Raw genomic sequence first — 18,499 nt, 5'->3', positions numbered from 1 at the left:
TTAATTTCAGGTGTACAGCGAAGTCATTCAGTTATACACATATGGATTCTTTTTCAGATTCTCTTCTTACATAGGTTATCACAGAATATTGAATAGAGTTCCCTGTGCTGTACAGTGGGGCCTTGCTGGTTATCTATCTTATATATATAGTAGTGTGTGTATGTTCATCACAAATTCTGGGTTTATCTCTCCCCACCTGTTTCCCCAAACCATAAGTATGTTTTTCATATCTGGAAGCATGTGTCTGTTTTGTAAATAAGGTCATTTGCATCATTTTCTAATGATACAATTAGATTTTAATGATGCAATTAGGTTCCATATATGAGTGATATCACATGGTACTTGTCTTTCTGTCTGACTTCACTTAGTATGATACTCTCTAGATTTACCTATGTTACTGAAAATGGCATTCTTCCATTCTTTTTTATGGATGAGTAATATCACATTGCAGAGAAGGCAATGGCACCCCACTCCAGTACTCTTGCCTGGAAAATCCTATGGACGGAGGAGCCTGGTAGGCTGCAGTCCATGGGGTCGCTAAGAGTCGGACACAACTCAGCGACTTCACTTTCACTTTTCACTTTCATGCACTGGAAAAGGAAATGGCAACCCACTCTAGTGTTCTTGCCTGGAGAATCCCAGGGACGGGGGAGCCTGGTAGGCTGCCGTCTATGTGGTCGCACAGAGTCGGAAATGACTGAAGTGACTTAGCATAGCAATATCACATTGTGTGTGTGTGTATCACAGTTCAGTTCAGTCGCTCAGTCGTGTCTGAGTCTTTGTGACCCTGTGAAAGACAGGGTACCAGGCCTCCTTGTCCATCACCAATACCCAGAGTTTACCCAAACTCATGTCCATTGAGTCAGTGATGCCATCCAATCATCTCATCCTCTGTCATTGCCTTCTCCTGCTTCCTTCAGTCTTTCCCAGCATCAGGGTCTTTTCAGATGAGTCAGCTCTTCATATCAGGTGGCCAAAGTATTGGAGTTTCAGCTTCAACATCAGTCCTTCCCATGAACACCCAGGACTGATCTCCTTTAGGATGGACTGGTTGGATCTCCTTGCAGTTTAAGGGACTCTCAAGAATCTTTTCCAACACCACAGTTCAACAGCATCGCTTCTTCAGCACTCAGCTTTCTTTATAGTTCAACTCTCACATCCATACATGACCACTGGAAAAACCATAGCCTTGACTAGATGGACCTTTGTTGACAAAGTAATGTCTCTGCTTTTGAATATGCTATCTAGGTTGGTCATAACTTTCCTACCAAGGAGTAAGCATCTTTTAATTTCATGGCTGCAATCACCATCTGCAGTGACTTTGGAGCCCCCAAAAATAAAGTTGGACCCTGTTTCCACTGTTCCCCCATCTATTGCCCATGAAGTGATGGGACCAAATGCCATGATCTTAGTTTTCTGAATGGAGCTTTAAGCCAACTTTTTCACTCTCCTCTTTCACTTTCATCAAGAGGCTCTTTAGTTCTTCACTTTATGCCATAAGGGTGGTGTTATCTGCATATTATGGTTATTGATATTTCTCCCGGCAATTTTGATTCCAGCTTGTTCTTTTTCCAGCCTAGCGTTTCTCATGATGTACTCTGCATAGAAGTCAAATAAGCAGGGTGACAGTATACAGCCTTGATGTACTCATTTCCTTATTTGCAACCAGTCTGTTGTTCCATGTCCAGTTCTAACTGTTGCTTCCTGACCTGCATACAGGTTTCTCAAGAGGCAGGTCAGGTCTGGTATTCCCATCTCTTTCAGAATTATCAATTCCTCTGTCATCTGACTTTTAAGTTGCTTCTATGTCTTGGCTATTGCAAATGTTTTTGAATTATAGTTTTCCCCAGATATATGCCCAGGACTGGGATTGCGTGGTCATTCTATTTTTGTTTTTTAGGAAACCTCCATACTGTTATCCACAGTGGTTGTACCAATTTACATTTCCACCAACAGTGTACAAAGGTTCCCTTTTCTCCACACCCTCTCCAACATTTATTATTTGTAACTTTTTGGTGATGGCCACTCTGACTGGTGGGAGGTGATACCTCATTGTAGTTTTGAGCTGCATTTCTCTAATAATTAGTGTTGTTGAGCATCTTTTCATGTGTCTCTTAGCCATCTGTATGTCTTCTTTGGAGAAAATGTCTATTTAGATCTTCTGCCCATTTTTTGATTGGGTTGTTTGTTTTTTTGACATACAGCTGCATGAGCTCTTTGTATATTTTGGAGATTAATCCCCTGTTAGTCACTTTGTTTGAAAATATTTTATCCCATTCTGTGGGCTGTATTTTCATTTTATTTATGGTTTTCTTTGTTGTGCAAAAGCTTTTAAGTTTAATTAGATCCCATTTTTTAGAGTTTTGTTTTTATTTTCATTATACTCGGAGGTGATTCCAAAAAGACATCACTGTGATTTATGTCAAAGAGTGTTCTGCCTATGTTTTTCTTCAAGAGTTATATAGTGTCCAGCTTTAGATTTAGGTGTTTAATCCATTTTGAGTTTATTTTTGTGTATGGTGTTGGAGAATGTTCTAGTTTCATTCTTTTTTTTAAATTTTATTTTATTTTTAAACTTTACATATTGTATTAGTTTTGCCAAATATCAAAATGAATCTGCCACAGGTATACATGTGTTCCCCATCCTGAACCCTCCTCCCTCCTCCCTCCCCATACCACCCTTTTGCATGTAGCTGTCCAGTTTTCCCAGCACCACTTATTGAAGAGACTGTCTTTTCTCTATTGTATATTCTCCCCTCCTTTGTCATAGGTTAACTGATCATAGGTGCATGAGTTTATTTCTAGGTTTTCTATTCTGTTCCATTGATCTATATTTCTATTTTTGTGTCAGGATCATACTGTTTTTTATTACTATAACTTTGTAGTATAGTCTGAAGTTAGGGAGCCCAATCCCTCCAGCTCCATTTTTCTTTCTGAGGATTGCTGTGGCTATTTGGAGTCTTTTGTGTTTCCATGCAAATTTAATTTTTTTTTTTTTTTAGTTCTGTGAAAAAAACCATTGGTAGTTTGATAGGAAATGCATTTAATCTTTAGACTGCTTTCAGTAATATAGTCATTTTGACTATTGTTTCTTCCAATCCAAGAACATGGTGTATCTTTCCACCTATTTGTGTCATCTTCCATTTCTTTCACCAGCACTTTACAGTTTTCAGACTACAAATATTTTGTTTCCTTAGGTAGATTTTTACCTAGGTGTTTTATTATTTTGATCTGATAGTAAATGGAATTGTTTCCTTATTTCTCTTTATGATAGTTCATTGTTCAGTTCAGTTCATTGCTCAGTCATGTCCGACTCTTTGCGAATCCATGAATCACAGCACGCCAGGCCTCCCTGTCCCTCACCAACTCCCGGAGTTCACTCAAACTCATGTCCATCGAGTCAGTGATGCCATCCAGCCATCTCATCCTCTGTCATCCCCTTCTCCTCCTGCCCCCAATCCCTCCCAGCATCAGGGTCTTTTACAATGAGTCAACTCTTCGCATGAGGTGGCCAAAGTACTGGAGTTTCAGCTTCAGCATCATTCCTTCCAAAGAAATCCCAGGGCTGATCTCCTTCAGAATGGACTGGTTGGATCTCCTTGCAGTCCAAGGGACTCTCAAGAGTCTTCTCCAACACCACAGTTCAAAAGCCTCAATTCTTCGATGCTCAGCCTTCACAGTCCAACTCTCACATCCATACATGACCACTGGAAAAACCATAGCCTTGACTAGATGGACCTTTGTTGACAAAGTAATGTCTCTGCTTTTGAATATGCTATCTAGGTTGGTCATAACTTTCCTTCCAAGGAGTAAGCGTCTTTTAATTTCATGGCTGCAGTCACCATCTGTAGTGATTTTGGAGCCCCCAAAAATAAAGTCTGACACTGTTTCCACTGTTCTCCCATCTATTTCCCATGAAGTGATGGGACTGGATGCCATGACCTTCGTTTTCTGAATGTTGAGCTTTAAGCCAACATTTTCACTCCCCTCTTTCACCTTCATCAAGAGGCTTTTTAGTTCCTCTTCACTTTCTGCCATAAGGGTGGTGTCATCTGCATATCTGAGGTTATTGATATTTCTCCCAGCAATCTTGATTCCAGCTTGTGCTTCTTCCAGCCCAGCGTTTCTCATGATGTACTCTGCATAGAAGTTAAATAGGCAGGGTGACAATATACAGCCTTGACGTACTCCTTTTCCTATTTGGAACCAGTCTGTTGTTCCATGTCCAGTTCTAACTGTTGCTTCCTGACCTGCATATAGGTTTCTCAAGAGGCAGGTCAGGTGGTCTGACCTTGTCACAGGTTAATTGACCATAGGTGCATGAGTTTATTTCTCTTTCAGAATTTTCCACAGTTTTATATTAAATAAAAGTGGTAACAGTGGACATCCTTGTCTTGTTGATCTTAGAGGGAATGTTTTCAACCTTTCACCATTGAGAATGATGTTGGTTGTGGGCTTGTCATATATGGCTTTTACTATGTTGTGGTAAGTTCCTTCTAGATGGAAATTTGAAAAAAAGAAAAATAAATCAAAGGTGCATTGTGAACCAAAGTAATATTACAATGATTGCAGTCATATCACTGCAGCAATTTTATAGTTTTTTCATTTATTAATAGCAAAACCAACTCCATGCCTGAAAAGTGCTGGGCGCTGAAAAGCGGTGAACAAGGCAGATAAGGTTTCCCCCTTCATGAAGCTTGCATTTTGAGAGGAGATGTGTATTAAATATGAATTGCACAATTAATTAATTTTGCAACTGTAATGGACTCAAGTGACACTAAGGAAACAAATTCAGAGCTCACAGGAGTGAAACCCAGGAGGATCTGACAGAGACAAGGGTGTCAGGAAACCCTGCCTTAAAGAAGTGATATTTGAGCTAAGATCTGAAGGTGAACGGAGTAAAATCAATGTCAGAAACTCTCAGTACTTTAATGCAGCCCTTGGTTTTTCCAGACTCCCTATGGTACCTTAAGGTCTTTCATGCCTCACTTGGATTCCAGTAAAGCCCCCCTTGACACTGGCAGTGCCATGTGTTCATAATCGATCCTCAGAACTTCCATTTCAGTCCTTTGTTCTCCATTCAAATGGACTGATTCCTGCCTTGCACTGCTCATGGGTAGACATCCCTCGGGCATTTTCCAGTGAGTTCTGGAAGTGGTAGAGGAAGGTTTGGAGCTGATGCACAGAGGGCTTCTGAACCATGGAGTGTGTGCTCACCAACTCTCCCCTCTGCTTGCTGCCTCTCTGAGTCTCTCCTCTAATTGTGGGGTTGAGGCACCAGGTAACATCCACTTTCCCTCACCAAAAACTGCCCTCTGCCCATTCCCCTGACCCCTTTTTCAACTTGAGTAATTCAATGAGAATACTCCATGTAACAGATTTCTTCTTGCGGTGAACACTGCATTTGTTTGGAGAAATACTTTGAGACCACTGTCTGGGAGGGTGTTGGTGAGATGACAAGTTGTCAGTCTGGTACAAGTCACAAAATGACCTTCTCAAGAGGGTAGGCTCTTATTAAGAGCTCACTTTTCTTTCTGAGGAATCTTTGTATGAAATTACGATAGTAAGGATTGGGTCAGAGACGAAGGGCTCTGCATAATAGAGAGGAGACTTGCCGTTCCCTGGGAGGGATCCCAGAAACTGTGCTGCAGAGAAGAAAGATAAGACAGGAAGACTCATGGGGCTCCTCTCTCAGCTTTTGGTCCTTATGGATTTCCTTCTCTCCTAAGCTCGGCTTTGCATTTAGAGAGATGTTTGTACCTTATCCATTATTTCCAAGTGCTGGAGCAGTAGGTTTTTTTCACAATATCTACTTTGACATATTGCCAGCACAGAAGTCCTTGGTACAGTTATATCGAGTAAAAGCCACTCACTACAGTGTATATACAAATTATATTTAGTAATAATATATTTTCCTTTCATCATGCACAATGCGATTCCACGGGTAATAGTTGTAAATCCCAGCAGCACAAGTACTATTGGTGCTTGTCTAGCATGTGTACAAAATATATTCTTGAGAGAATGAAGAGATGTCACATTAGTGAGCTTGGTCAGTCCTGTAATCAGTGATCGCCACATTTTAACCAGAGATCACAAATAGATTCCACACCACAATGGAATGGTCCTCTCCTATTCTCGAAAAGAAATGAAAAGCTAAAATGAAAACAATTGTAATAAATAAATAAATAACCTTTTGATTTTGCTCCCTCTCATTTATCGTGGAGATAATCAAAATAGGTGAGGAACTTTCATTCACTAAGTTTTTAAAACAAATTTCAGGAAGAAAGAACTCCAGAGAAAGTTTTGAAAGGGGTTTTTTAAATTGGTTACTCTTTTCCACCAGCCCCTTCCCCCACAAACACTTGAATGAAAGTTGGCATTGCTTGCTGATACTTCTGTGTGATGAATTCTTTGTGAGAAAGAAACAAACAAAAATGATGTTGAATTTTGTGTCTCAGTGGGTGCAAGGTGAAAACAGAGACAGCAGTCAGAAGTTGAAAAAAAAAAAACAACTGTCTTTTGTTTACCACCAAAGCAGGAGAATATGGTTTCTTTTATAGCAACATCAAGATCTCACTTGGCTTTCTTTTTTTTTTTTTTTTTTTTACTGACAAGAAACTGATATAGTATAAGTTAGCTAGTCTGTGTCAGGAGGTCAGCAAACTTTTTCTGTTAAGGGCGAAATCCTAAGTACTTTGGGCTTTCTATGCCAGACTGTTCATATTAGAACTTAGAACTACCCAGCTGTCTCTCTAACAGAAAAGCTGCCACAGACAATATGTAAACAAATGGGTGTGGCTTGTTCTAACACAACTTCATTTGCATGGGATGGGTTTGGCCTGTAGGCTGTTCATTTGCCAATTCCTGATGTAAAAATGCAAAACTTCAACCGAACAAAGTCTGAAACCTATTGATGTTCACCCCAATCTTATGCTTTCCCAGTAACTGTTCCTATGCAAAGCAATTATTGTCATTTTTTCTGTGGTTTGTGAAGACTTTAGGGGCATTCTATATTCTTTCTTTAATCCCTTCAGCAAAGAAAAACTTCAAGTGATTTTCAGAAGCATTGTGCTTTTTTACCCCTTCTTGAGAGTTGTGCTGATGTTTCTCTTTTAAGAATAATCAATGTTTTTCCTCAGAAGAAAAACTGTACCTCTGATTGCCATGTGTTGTTAGGAAAGAAATCAAATGCCCTATGACTAGAGAGTAACACTCTGAAACAATTCTAATCAGGGCACTTCCCTGATTCATTCAGAAGGTTAGCACTGGCATTCCCTAAGCTTCATCCAAGTATACATCAAAGACTTCTACTTTCACATGTTTTCAGATTCAAACTTCTTTTCCACTTAGCACAGTGCTCACTCTGTTGCTCCAAATTGTTGTTGTTTAGTCACTGAGTGGTGTCCAGTTCTTCTGTGACCCCATGGACTGCAGCTTGCCAGGCTCCTCTGTCCATGAGATTTCCCCAGCAAGAATATTGGAGTGGGTTGCCATTTCCTTCTCCAGGGGATCTTCCCAACCCAGGGATCAAACCCACATTTCCTGTATTGGCAGACGGATTCTTAACCATTGAGCCATCTGGGAAACCACAGCTCCAAATAGGATGGTTGTAAAAATCAATTTCTGTGGACAGATTGGGGGAAGGAGAGGGTGTGATGAATTGAGAGAGTAGCAGTGATATATATACACTGCTGCTGCTGCTAAGTCACTTCAGTCGTGTCCGACTCTGTGTGACCCCACAGACAGCAGCCCACCAGGCTCCCCCATCCCTGGGATTCCCCAGGCAAGAACAACTGGAGTGGGTTGCCATTTCCTTCTCCAATGCTTGAAAGTGAAAAGTGAAAGTGAAGTCGCTCAGTCATATCCGACTCTTAACGACCCCATGGACTGCAGCCTACCAGGCTCCTCCATCCATAGGATTTTCCAGGCAAGAGTACTGGAGTGGGGTGCCATTGCCTTCTCCAATATATACACTACCATGGGCAAATAAACAGCTAGTGGGGAACTTCCCTATAGCACAGGGAGCTCAGCTTGGTGCTTTGTAGTGACCTAGAGGAGTGGGATGGGGGTGGGAGGGAGGCTAAAGAGGGAGACATCTATGTATACATATAGCTGATTCTTTTTGTTGCATGGCAGAAGCAACACAACATTGTAAAGCAATTATACTCCATTTTTTTTAACAAGTCAATTTCACAGATTCATGGAGCTGGAGGGAACAATGGAGATCACTGGTCAACTCAGCAAATGATGGGTCCATTGGACATCTTGTTTCACCCACACCTGCTTGTATATGTTCAGTAATTGGAGTCTCTCTCCCCACGAGGGCAATGCCTCCCTCTGACTCGTTGTCATTTAAGATGTTGTTGCTACATCATGGCCATATTTGCCTTCCTCTAGATTTTTTTTCCCCTGGCTCTGGAGGCAACTACTTTATTCATCTAATCACCCCCCTTCTCAGGAAAATCCTTCATATATTTGAAGATAGAGGATAGCTAATTGTCTTTCTTGTTTATTTCTCAAAGCCACACATGACCAATTCTTCCAAATTCCCCCTGTAAAATGAAGTCTTAAACTCAGATATCATAGAGATGAGAGACTGAGTATAAACAAGTGAAAGCTTGTTGAATGGGACCGAGATGAACCAGAGAGGGGGACCCAAGACAAGAGTCAGGTGCTACCTGGCACCTGCTGGTCACTGCTGTGTCACCGTGTGGACCAGGGCTGATGATGAGATTTCAAAAAAAAAAAAAAAAAAACAACTGAAAAGCCAGATTTCTACTGAAAAATCTTCCAAATTTTAAATGTTGGCAACCTATTTTTTTTAATGTTTAAACACTCTATAAGCCAAACAAAACACATCTGTGGGCCAGATTTGGCTTGTGCAACCGTTAAATCTAGAGTCATTTTACCGTCCTGGTTGCCATATTTTGTACACATTTCAATTTATTCCTTTGTAACTTGAGGAACATTAACCGTTGAAAAGAGGGAGAGAGTTGTTTAATTGAAAGGAAAACAGAGAACCAGGAACTTCAACACAGAAGAGCACTGGAGATCAGCTTCCCTGCACAATCAAAATTTAGGTCACACGTAACATAAGGTTAAATTTTACCTTTTTAGCCATTATAAACTCTAAAAGCAAAGACATGTGTTAATAGTTGATGTGATGGGTCGACAAGAAAACATATTGCTGTTGTCTAGAAGAGGTCTCCTAAAAATGGGAATAAAACTCTAAAGGAGTATAATATAAAACCATTACTAGACCATATGTTTGTGATATAAAATGAGTTTTCTTGCCAGGATATCACATATCCATGGCAAACTGCCATTAGCTTCACTTCTTCTAGCATAAAAGAGAGAGAGGGAGGGAGGGAAATTCAACAGGCATTCTTGAGATACATGTTTTATTATACATATATAATTTATAAACCATATTTCTGGGGTTCATTGCCACTCACTGAAGTAATCAGCTATATCATTGGGTTGCCAGGGTATTGTTTGGTCATTCATAGGTCTCCCCTTTCCATGACACTTTGGTTTGCTGACTTTGGAAAGAGTTATATGGAATACATTTTGTTCCCATGCTTCTTGCCCTCTGTTGTAACATGTTCTGATTTTCAAGCCAGTTTGCCCTTTCCCCGCTAATTTCCTCAAGAATCTGTTAGGAACTTAATTGAAAGGATGGCATGAACACCGAGCCCCAGTTGGATGGCCCCTGGTGTTCGGGTCAGTCCACCAGCACCTTATCTAATTGCCAACCTCTTTCTCAAGGGAAGGGTGGTTTTGGATGCTTCTGCAAGTCGGTCACCACCATGAAAGTTTCTTTGTCCAAAGCTGGCAGCTCATAGAATGGGGAAGAAAAAAACAGAGAAGCTTTGTGAAATGTTTTAGATGCTACAATTGCATTAATTTCAAAATGGCCTCTTTTCTCAAGTTTAAGCAATCATCTCGTTAAAAAAAAAAATTCCTAGCAAAAAATGCTCTGAATAGAATGTATTATTAAATGAAAAGGTTGGACATCTCTTCTAGATGCATTTTAAGAAGATATTTCAAATAAAATATTGAAGTTATATTGGAGAGACAGTTTAGAAAGTTTTGTTGCTTCTGGAATCAGTCTTTGTGATTATCTAAAAAGAAATGTCGAGGAAAACTGTTGCCCCTCTCAGCTAATAGAGATTAAGAGATTAGGCATTCACAGACTTAAATTACCTGCTTCTCTAGCCAGACAGTAATTAAAACAATACCATTTATAGTTATTACAATATACAGTTCATCTGAGGTCCAACCCCAGGTCCAAGGAGCTGTGGCTGCATGGGCGCAGGAGGGCCTAGAGGAGCTATCCCACATTGAAGGTCAGGAAGGGCAGGGGTGAGGAGATACACCTGTCCAAGGTAAGGAACAGCGGCTGTGCTTTGCTGGAGCTGACGTGAAGAGATACCCCACACCCAAGGTAAGAGAAACACAAGTAAGACGGTAGGTGTTGCAAGAGGGCATCAGAGGGCAGACACACTGAAACCATACTCACAGAAAACTAGTCAATCTAACCACACTAGGACCACAGCCTTGTCTAACTCAATGATACTAAGCCATGCCCATGGGGCAACCCAAGACGGGCAGGTCATGGTGGAGAGATCTGACAGAATGTGGTCCACTGGAGAAGGGAATGACAAACCACTTCAGTATTCTTGCCTTGAGAACCCCATGAACAGTATGAAAAGGCAAAACGATAGGATACTGAAAGAGGAACTCCCTAGGTCAGTAGGTGCCCAATATGCTACTGGAGATCAGTGGAGAAATAACTTCAGAAAGAATGAAGGGATGGAGCCAAAGCAAAAACAATACCCAGCTGTGGATGTGACTGGTATTAGAAGCAAGGTCCGATGCTGTAAAGAGCAATATTGCATAGGAACCTGGAATGTCAGGTCCATGAATCAAGGCAAATTGGAAGTGGTCAAACAAGAGATGGCAAGAGTGAATGTTGACATTCTAGGAATCAGTGAACTCAAATGGACTGGAATGGGTGAATTTAACTCAGATGACCATTATATCTACTACTGCGGGCAGGAATCCCTCAGAAGAAATGGAGTAGCCATCATGGTCAACAAAAGAGTCCAAAATGCAGTACTTGGATGCAGTCTCAAAAACGACAGAATGATCTCTGTTCGTATCCAAGGCAAAGCATTCAATATCACAGTAATCCAAGTCTATGCCCCAACCAGTAATGCTGAAGAAGCTGAAGTTGAACGGTTCTATGAAGATCTACAAGACCTTTTAGAACTAACACCCAAAAAGATGTCCTTTTCATTATAGGGGACTGGAATGCAAAAGTAGGAAGTGAAGAAACACCTGGAGTAACAGGCAAATTTGGCCTTGGAATATGGAATGAAGCAGGGCAAAGACTAATAGAGTTTTGCCAAGAAAATGCACTGGTCATAACAAACACCCTCTTCCAACAACACAAGAGAAGACTCTACACATGGGCATCACCAGATGGTCAACACTGAAATCAGACTGATTATATTCTTTGCAGCCAAAGATGGGGAAACTCTATACAGTCAGCAAAAACAAGACCAGGAGCTGACTGTGGCTCAGATCATGAACTCCTTATTGCCAAATTCAGACTGAAATTGAAGAAAGTAGGGAAAACCACTAGACCATTCAGGTATGACCTAAATCAAATCCCTTATGATTATACAGTGGAAGTGAGAAATAGATTTAAGGGCCTAGATCTGATAGATAGAGTGCCTGATGAACTATGGAATGAGGTTCGTGACATTGTACAGGAGATAGGGATCAAGACCATCCCCATAGAAAAGAAATGAAAAAAAGCAAAATGGCTTTCTGGGGAGGCCTTACAAATAGCTGTGAAAACAAGAGAAGCAAAAAGCAAAGGAGAAAAGGAAAGATATAAGCATCTGAATGCAGAGTTCCAAAGCATAGCAAGAAGAGATAAGAAAGCCTTCCTCAGCGATCAATGCAAAGAAATAGAGGAAAATAAAAGAATGGGAAAGACTAAAGATCTCTTCAAGAAAATCAGAGATACCAAGGGAACATTTCATGCAAAGATGGGCACAATAAAGGAGAGAAATGGTATGCACCTAAAAGAAGCAGAAAATATTAAGAAGAGATGGCAAGAATACACAGAAGAACTGTACAAAAAAGATCTTCACGACCCAGATAATCACGATGGTGTGATCACTGACCTAGAGCCAGACATCCTGGAATGTGAAGTCAAGTGGGCCTTAGAAAGCATCACTACGAACAAAGCTAGTGGAGGTGATGGAATTCCAGTTGAGCTATTTCAAATCCTGAAAGATGATGCTGTGAAAGTGCTGCCCTCCATATGTCAGCAAATTTGGAAAACTCAGCAGTGGCCACAGGACTGGAAAAGCTCAGTTTTCATTCCAATCCCAAAGAAAGACAATGCCAAAGAATGCTCAAACTACCGCACAATTGCACTCATCTCACACGCTAGTAAAGTAATGCTTAAAATTCTCCAAGCCAGGCTTTAGCAATATGTGAACTGTGAACTTCCTGATGTTCAAGCTGGTTTTAGAGAAGGCAGAGGAACCAGAGATCAAATTGCCAACATCTGCTGGATTATGGAAAAAGCAAGAGAGTTCCAGAAAAACATCTATTTCTGCTGTATTGACTATGCCAAAGCCTTTGACTGTGGTCACAGTAAACTGTGGAAAATTCTGAAAGAGATGGGAATACCAGACCACCTGACCTGCCTCTTGAGAAATCTGTATGCAGGTCAGGAAGCAACAGTTAGAACTGGACATGGAACAACAGACTGGTTCCAAAGAGGAAAAGGAGTACGTCAAGGCTGTATATTGTCACCCTGATTATTTAACTTCTATGCAGAGTACATCATGAGAAATGCTGGACTGGAAGAAACACAAGCTGGAATCAAGATTGCCGGGAGAAATATCTATAACCTCAGATATGCAGATGACACCATCCTTATGGCAGAAATTGAAGAGGAACTCAAAAGCCTCTTGATGAAAGTGAAAGAGGAGAGTGAAAAAGTTGGCTTAAAGCTCAACATTCAGAAAATGAAGATCATGGCATCCGGTCCCATCACTTCATGGGAAATAGATGGGGAAACAGTGGAGACAATGTCAGACTTTATTTTGGGGGGTTCCAAAATCACTGGAGATGGTGATTGCAGCCATGAAATTAAAAGACGCTTACTCCTTGGAAGGAAAGTTATGACCAACCTAGATAGCATATTCGGAAAAGGCAATGGCACCCCACTCCAGTACTCATGCCTGGAAAATCCCATGGATGGAGGAGCCTGGTAGGCTGCAGTCCATGGGGTCACTAAGAGTCGGAGACGACTAGGCGACTTCACTTTCACTTTTCACTTTCATGCATTGGAGAAGGAAATGGCAACCCACTCCAGTGTTCTTGCCTGGAGAATCCCAGGGACAGGGGAGCCTGGTGGGCTGCCGTCTATGGGGTCACACAGAGTCGTACACGACTGATGTGACTAGCATAGCATAGCATAAATAGCATATTAAAAAGCAGACACATTACTTTGCCAACAAAGGTTCATCTAGTCAAGGCTATGGTTTTTCCTGTGGTCATGTATGGATGTGAGAGTTGGACTGTTAAGAAGGCTGAGCGCCGAAGAATTGATGCTTTTGAACTGTGGTGTTGGAGAAGACTCTTGAGAGTCCCTTGGACTGCAAGGAGATCCAACCAGTCCATTCTGAAGGAGATCAGCCCTGGGATTTCTTTGGAAGGAATGATGCTAAAGCTGAAACTCCAGTACTTTGGCCACCTCATGTGAAGAGTTGACTCACTGGAAAAGACTCTGATGTTGGGAGGGATTGGGGGCAGGAGGAGAAGGGATGACAGAGTATGAGATGGCTGGATGGCATCACTGACTCGATGGACGTGAGTCTGAGTGAACTCCTGGAGTTGATAATGGACAGGGAGGCCTGGCGTGCTGCGATTCATGGGGTTGCAAAGAGTTGGATACGACTGAGTGACTGAACTGACTGAACTGAACTGACAGTTCATCTATTTGTTAAAACCTAAAATTACTAACACTGAATCTAGGGACTTCCCTGGCGGTCCAGAAGTTAAGACTTCACCTTCCTGTGCAAGGAGTTTGGGTTCAATCCCTGGTCAGGGAGCTAAGATCCCATATACCTCACAGCCAAACAACCAAAACAGAAAACAGAAGTCATATTATAACAAATTCAAATAAAGACTTTAAAAAATGGTCCACATAAAAAAAATCTGGGAAAAAAGCAACAACAACCATGAATCTAATATTTAGGAGAAATACTTATCCCCTTGCTTTATGTTAACACTTCTAAAGAGATTTAAATCAGTCAAGGAAATTAAAATCGAACCGATTGAAAAGCTGGACAATTGTCTCCATTTTCATTTTACTACTTCAGTAAACCTAGTCACCCCAGAGAGTTACCTTTTCAAAGGCTATTTCTCCAGTGCACATTATAGAATCAAGTCTTTGAAAGTTTAGATTTTTCTAATATATGTATTTCATCAATTGTGAAAAATAATACCACTATTTTCTACAACCTTTGACGACTAAAGAAATTGTATTAAATTATATTATATAACTTTTTTTTTTCTGAATGGCACCTTCTAATTTTCTTAATCTCAGACTCTGAAAATCCCTCTAAAGCTGTTTATGAAATAGTTACTATCTGGAATGACAGTATTTTGAAAATATTATAAAGTACAGGCCATCTTATTGTACAGTTTACATGGATTAGTAGCAACTTGCCCACATGCTTCTCTGTGTTTGGGATGCCTATTTTTGTAAAGTGCCTAATATAGAATAAGCCATAACATTTGCTGTTTTATGTGCTATTGCCAAGACGTGACTTGTAAACACTAGCAGAATTTCTGATGCAGATGATGGTGTCATTTGGAGACTTTTAAATTGACATCTTTGCAGTTTTGTAGATTTAAAGTTGTATATACATGTTATGTTTAATAGGTATGTGTTTAATGCATGTGCATATTATTTTACATTGGTTATTGTTTTAAGTCAATTGTACATATATACTGCATATTTATACAGTTTATTAAACATTTTTGTTTTGTTAAGGACTCTGTTAGAAGGATGGAAAGATAAGCTACAGATTGTGAGAAAACATTTTATAAATCACATATCTGACCAAAGAATTTGTATCTAAAATATGTAAAGAATTATTATTATTATTATTTTGCTGCATTGGTTATTCATTGTAGCACTCAGGCTTTCTATAGTTGCCGTGTGTCGGCTTAGTTGCCCCAAGGGCGTGTGGGATCTTAGTTCCCCAAACAAGGATCGAACCCATGTCCCCTGCATTGGAAGGCAGATTCTTAAGGCCACCTGTGAAAAACTCTTAAAACTAAACAGTAAAACAATTTTTTTAAAAAAACCTTATATTCAATTAGAAAATAAGAAAAAGATATGAAGAATCACTTCATCAAAAAAGATATATAGATAGACGGCAACTAAACACACGAAAAGATGTTTAACTCACTAGCTATTAAGGCAATGCAGACAGACAGAGTCCATTGTGAGATATCACTGTGTACCTATTTGTTGTTGTTCAGACTCTAAGTCCTATCTGTGTGGATATGACTTTAAAGGGGTAGCGTGAGTGAAACTTTCCTGGCAATAGTTCTATATCTTTTTTTTTTAACAACTTTTTTCAGTTTTTATGTATTTATTTATTGGCTATGTTGGGTCTTTGTGGCCACTTATGGATTTTCTCTTGTTGCAGCAAGTGGGAAATACTCTGTAGTTGAGGTGTGTAGGCTTCTTATTGTGATGGCTTCTCTTGTTGCAGGGCACAGGCTCTGGGGTGTGGGCTCAGGGCTTGTGGTGCACCGGATTAGTTGCTTCTCAGCATGCGGAATCATCCCAGACCAGAGATCGAACCCATGTCCCCTGCCTTAATCATCAGGGAAGTCCCAATTGTTCTGTATTTTGATTGTCATGATGGTTACATGAATCTACAGATGCTGTAAAATAACATAGAATTTTCAGACATACATATCAATATTAACTTCCTGGTTTTGATGTCTTACTATAGTCATATAAAATGTACCCAATGGAGGAAACTGAGTAAAGAATACCTGACAGCTTTCTCTGTACTTCTGCAATTTTTTGTAAATCTGTAATTATTTCAATACAAAAATATTTTTGAAATCTTCCCAGAGTGATGTAGAATCCATAGACTATGTATTATTTATTCATAACAAGATGAAAAACACTGTTATTTAATGAATTTATGCCCTAAAATACATGTTAAGAGCTTGGGTTTTGGTATTAAGTAGCCTTGAATCTCACTTCTTTATTTAGTAGCCATAGGTCTTGGAAAATAATTTATTGTCTGCATGTCTCAATTTCCTTTCCTGCTAAAATATAATGATAGGAATAATAATAGTAATACCTACCTTGTGGCAGTTTTACAAAGATTAGAATGAGATAATATACATATTGCTCTTAGCACAATATCTGACATCTACATATACCTGAATAATTGGGAGTTGATGCTATTTTCTTTCTTCCAGATCTTCATAGGGCTTTGTACTAATTCTTGATTGTACTGCTGTATTTAAACTGATATATATTTATGACGTGAGTCTGCAGCTGGGTGGAAAACTTCATGAGTTATCCTTTACATGCCATTAGCACCGAGTAAATTAATTTATAAAGTTATTAAAATCATACATATCAAATGCCTAATCTGCTTTGCACCATCCAGTGGTCACTTTTCAGTGTCCCCTGGAACTTATTTCTCAGCACCATTTGACACAGTCAGCCATTTTCCCATTTTTAATCCTGCTCTGGGGTGAACTGTATTCCTCCAAATTCACATATTGAAGCCCTAACCCCAGGGTGATGTAACTTGAAAATGGGGCCATAGTGCAGTAATTAGGTTTAGATGAAGTCGTAAGGGTGGGGCCCTTATGGTGGGGTTAGTGCCTTTCTAAGAAGAGACACCAGAGATCTCTTTATTTCTTGCTATGCCATATGAGAATGCTATGAGGAAGAAGCCATCTGGAAGCCAGAAAGAGCTCTCACCAGAAACTGCTTGCACTTGTGCCTTGATCTTGGATTTCCCAATTTCCAGAACTGTGAAAAACAAATTTCTGATGGTTCAACCACCTAGTCTATGGCATTCTGTTATGGAAGCCAAGCAGAGTAGTACAAATCCCTTTGTCCTTTCCTTTGCTTTTTTTCCACCAGCCTTTAAATATTAAAGTTCCTCTGTGTTTTCTCCCAAGGTTTTTTGTTTTTCTTCTAACTCTGTTCATCCTCCTTAAATAATCTAATCAGTTACCAAAGTTCCAGTTAGTGTCTTTGCACCAGTAGCATCCACATTATCTAACCATCAAGTCACACTTTGCTTCTGAGCTCCAAGCTCATGCATCTGTATTTCCACAGTCATCAGTATGTCTCATATTTAACATGTATCCATCAGGCCTCTGGCAGGAAACAGAATAAATTTGAATAAAGAAGCTATTTGCAGAATTGTGGGCAAGGTTTAGGAAAAGCAACGTGGGTTGATGCCTTCCTGCTACTAGGTCTATAGACCTAGTAACAGCAGGAAGTTATTAGCACTCCAAATCTGTTGGGCAAGAGAAGGAAGTGGTTACAAGAACCCAGAGAGAGAGAGAGAGAGAGAAGGAGAGAAGGATGGGGGTTGGGGGGAGAGGAAGAAAGGGAGTGAGGGGAAGAGATTGTGTGTGTACTAACTAGCTAGCTATGTGGAGAGGAATGTCTGATAGATGGTGGGACAAAGTCAACCCAAGAACACCCAGTAGGAACAGACCCAGTGAAATAAATATCCAACCCACATTCTCCTCTCTGATCTATTTCCTCTGCCCTGTTCATTGAACCCAATTGGAAGTGAGAGGGCAAAGTCATCTATTTAATAGGATATAAAGATCAGCCTCCTGGGGCACAGAGCAGAGTGGTGAAGAGAGGAGACTGAATGTGGAAGAATCAAAGGAAGCTCTCTGATACATAAAGGATTAAGCCCAGTTCAGTTCAGTTCAGTTCAGTCACTCAGTCGTGTCCGACTTTTTGTGACCCCATGAATTGCAGCACGCCAGGCCTCCCTGTCCATCACCAACTCCCAGAGTTCACTCAGACTCAGGTCCATCGAGTCAGTGATGCCATCCAGCCATCTCATCCTCTGTCGTCCCCTTCTCCTCCTGCCCCTGACCCCTCCCAGCATCAGAGTCTTTTCCAGTGAGTCAACTCTTCACATGAGGTGGCCAAAGTACTGGAGTTTCAGCTTTAGCATCATTCCTTCCAAAGAAATGCCAGGGCTGATCTCCTTCAGAATGGACTGGTTGGATCTCCTTGCAGTCCAAGGGACTCTCAAGAGTCTTCTCCAACACCACAGTTCAAAAGCATCAGTTCTGCGGTGCTCAGCCTTCTTAACAGTCCAACTCTCACATCCATACATGACCACAGGAAAAACCATAGCCTTGACCAGACAGACCTTTGTTG

The sequence above is a fragment of the Bos mutus genome, chromosome 28 (genome assembly GCF_027580195.1).
Source record: "Bos mutus isolate GX-2022 chromosome 28, NWIPB_WYAK_1.1, whole genome shotgun sequence".
Classification (NCBI taxonomy): domain Eukaryota; kingdom Metazoa; phylum Chordata; class Mammalia; order Artiodactyla; family Bovidae; genus Bos; species Bos mutus.
The sequence above is the reverse complement of the archived record's forward strand: the minus strand, read 5'-3'. Positions refer to the sequence as shown.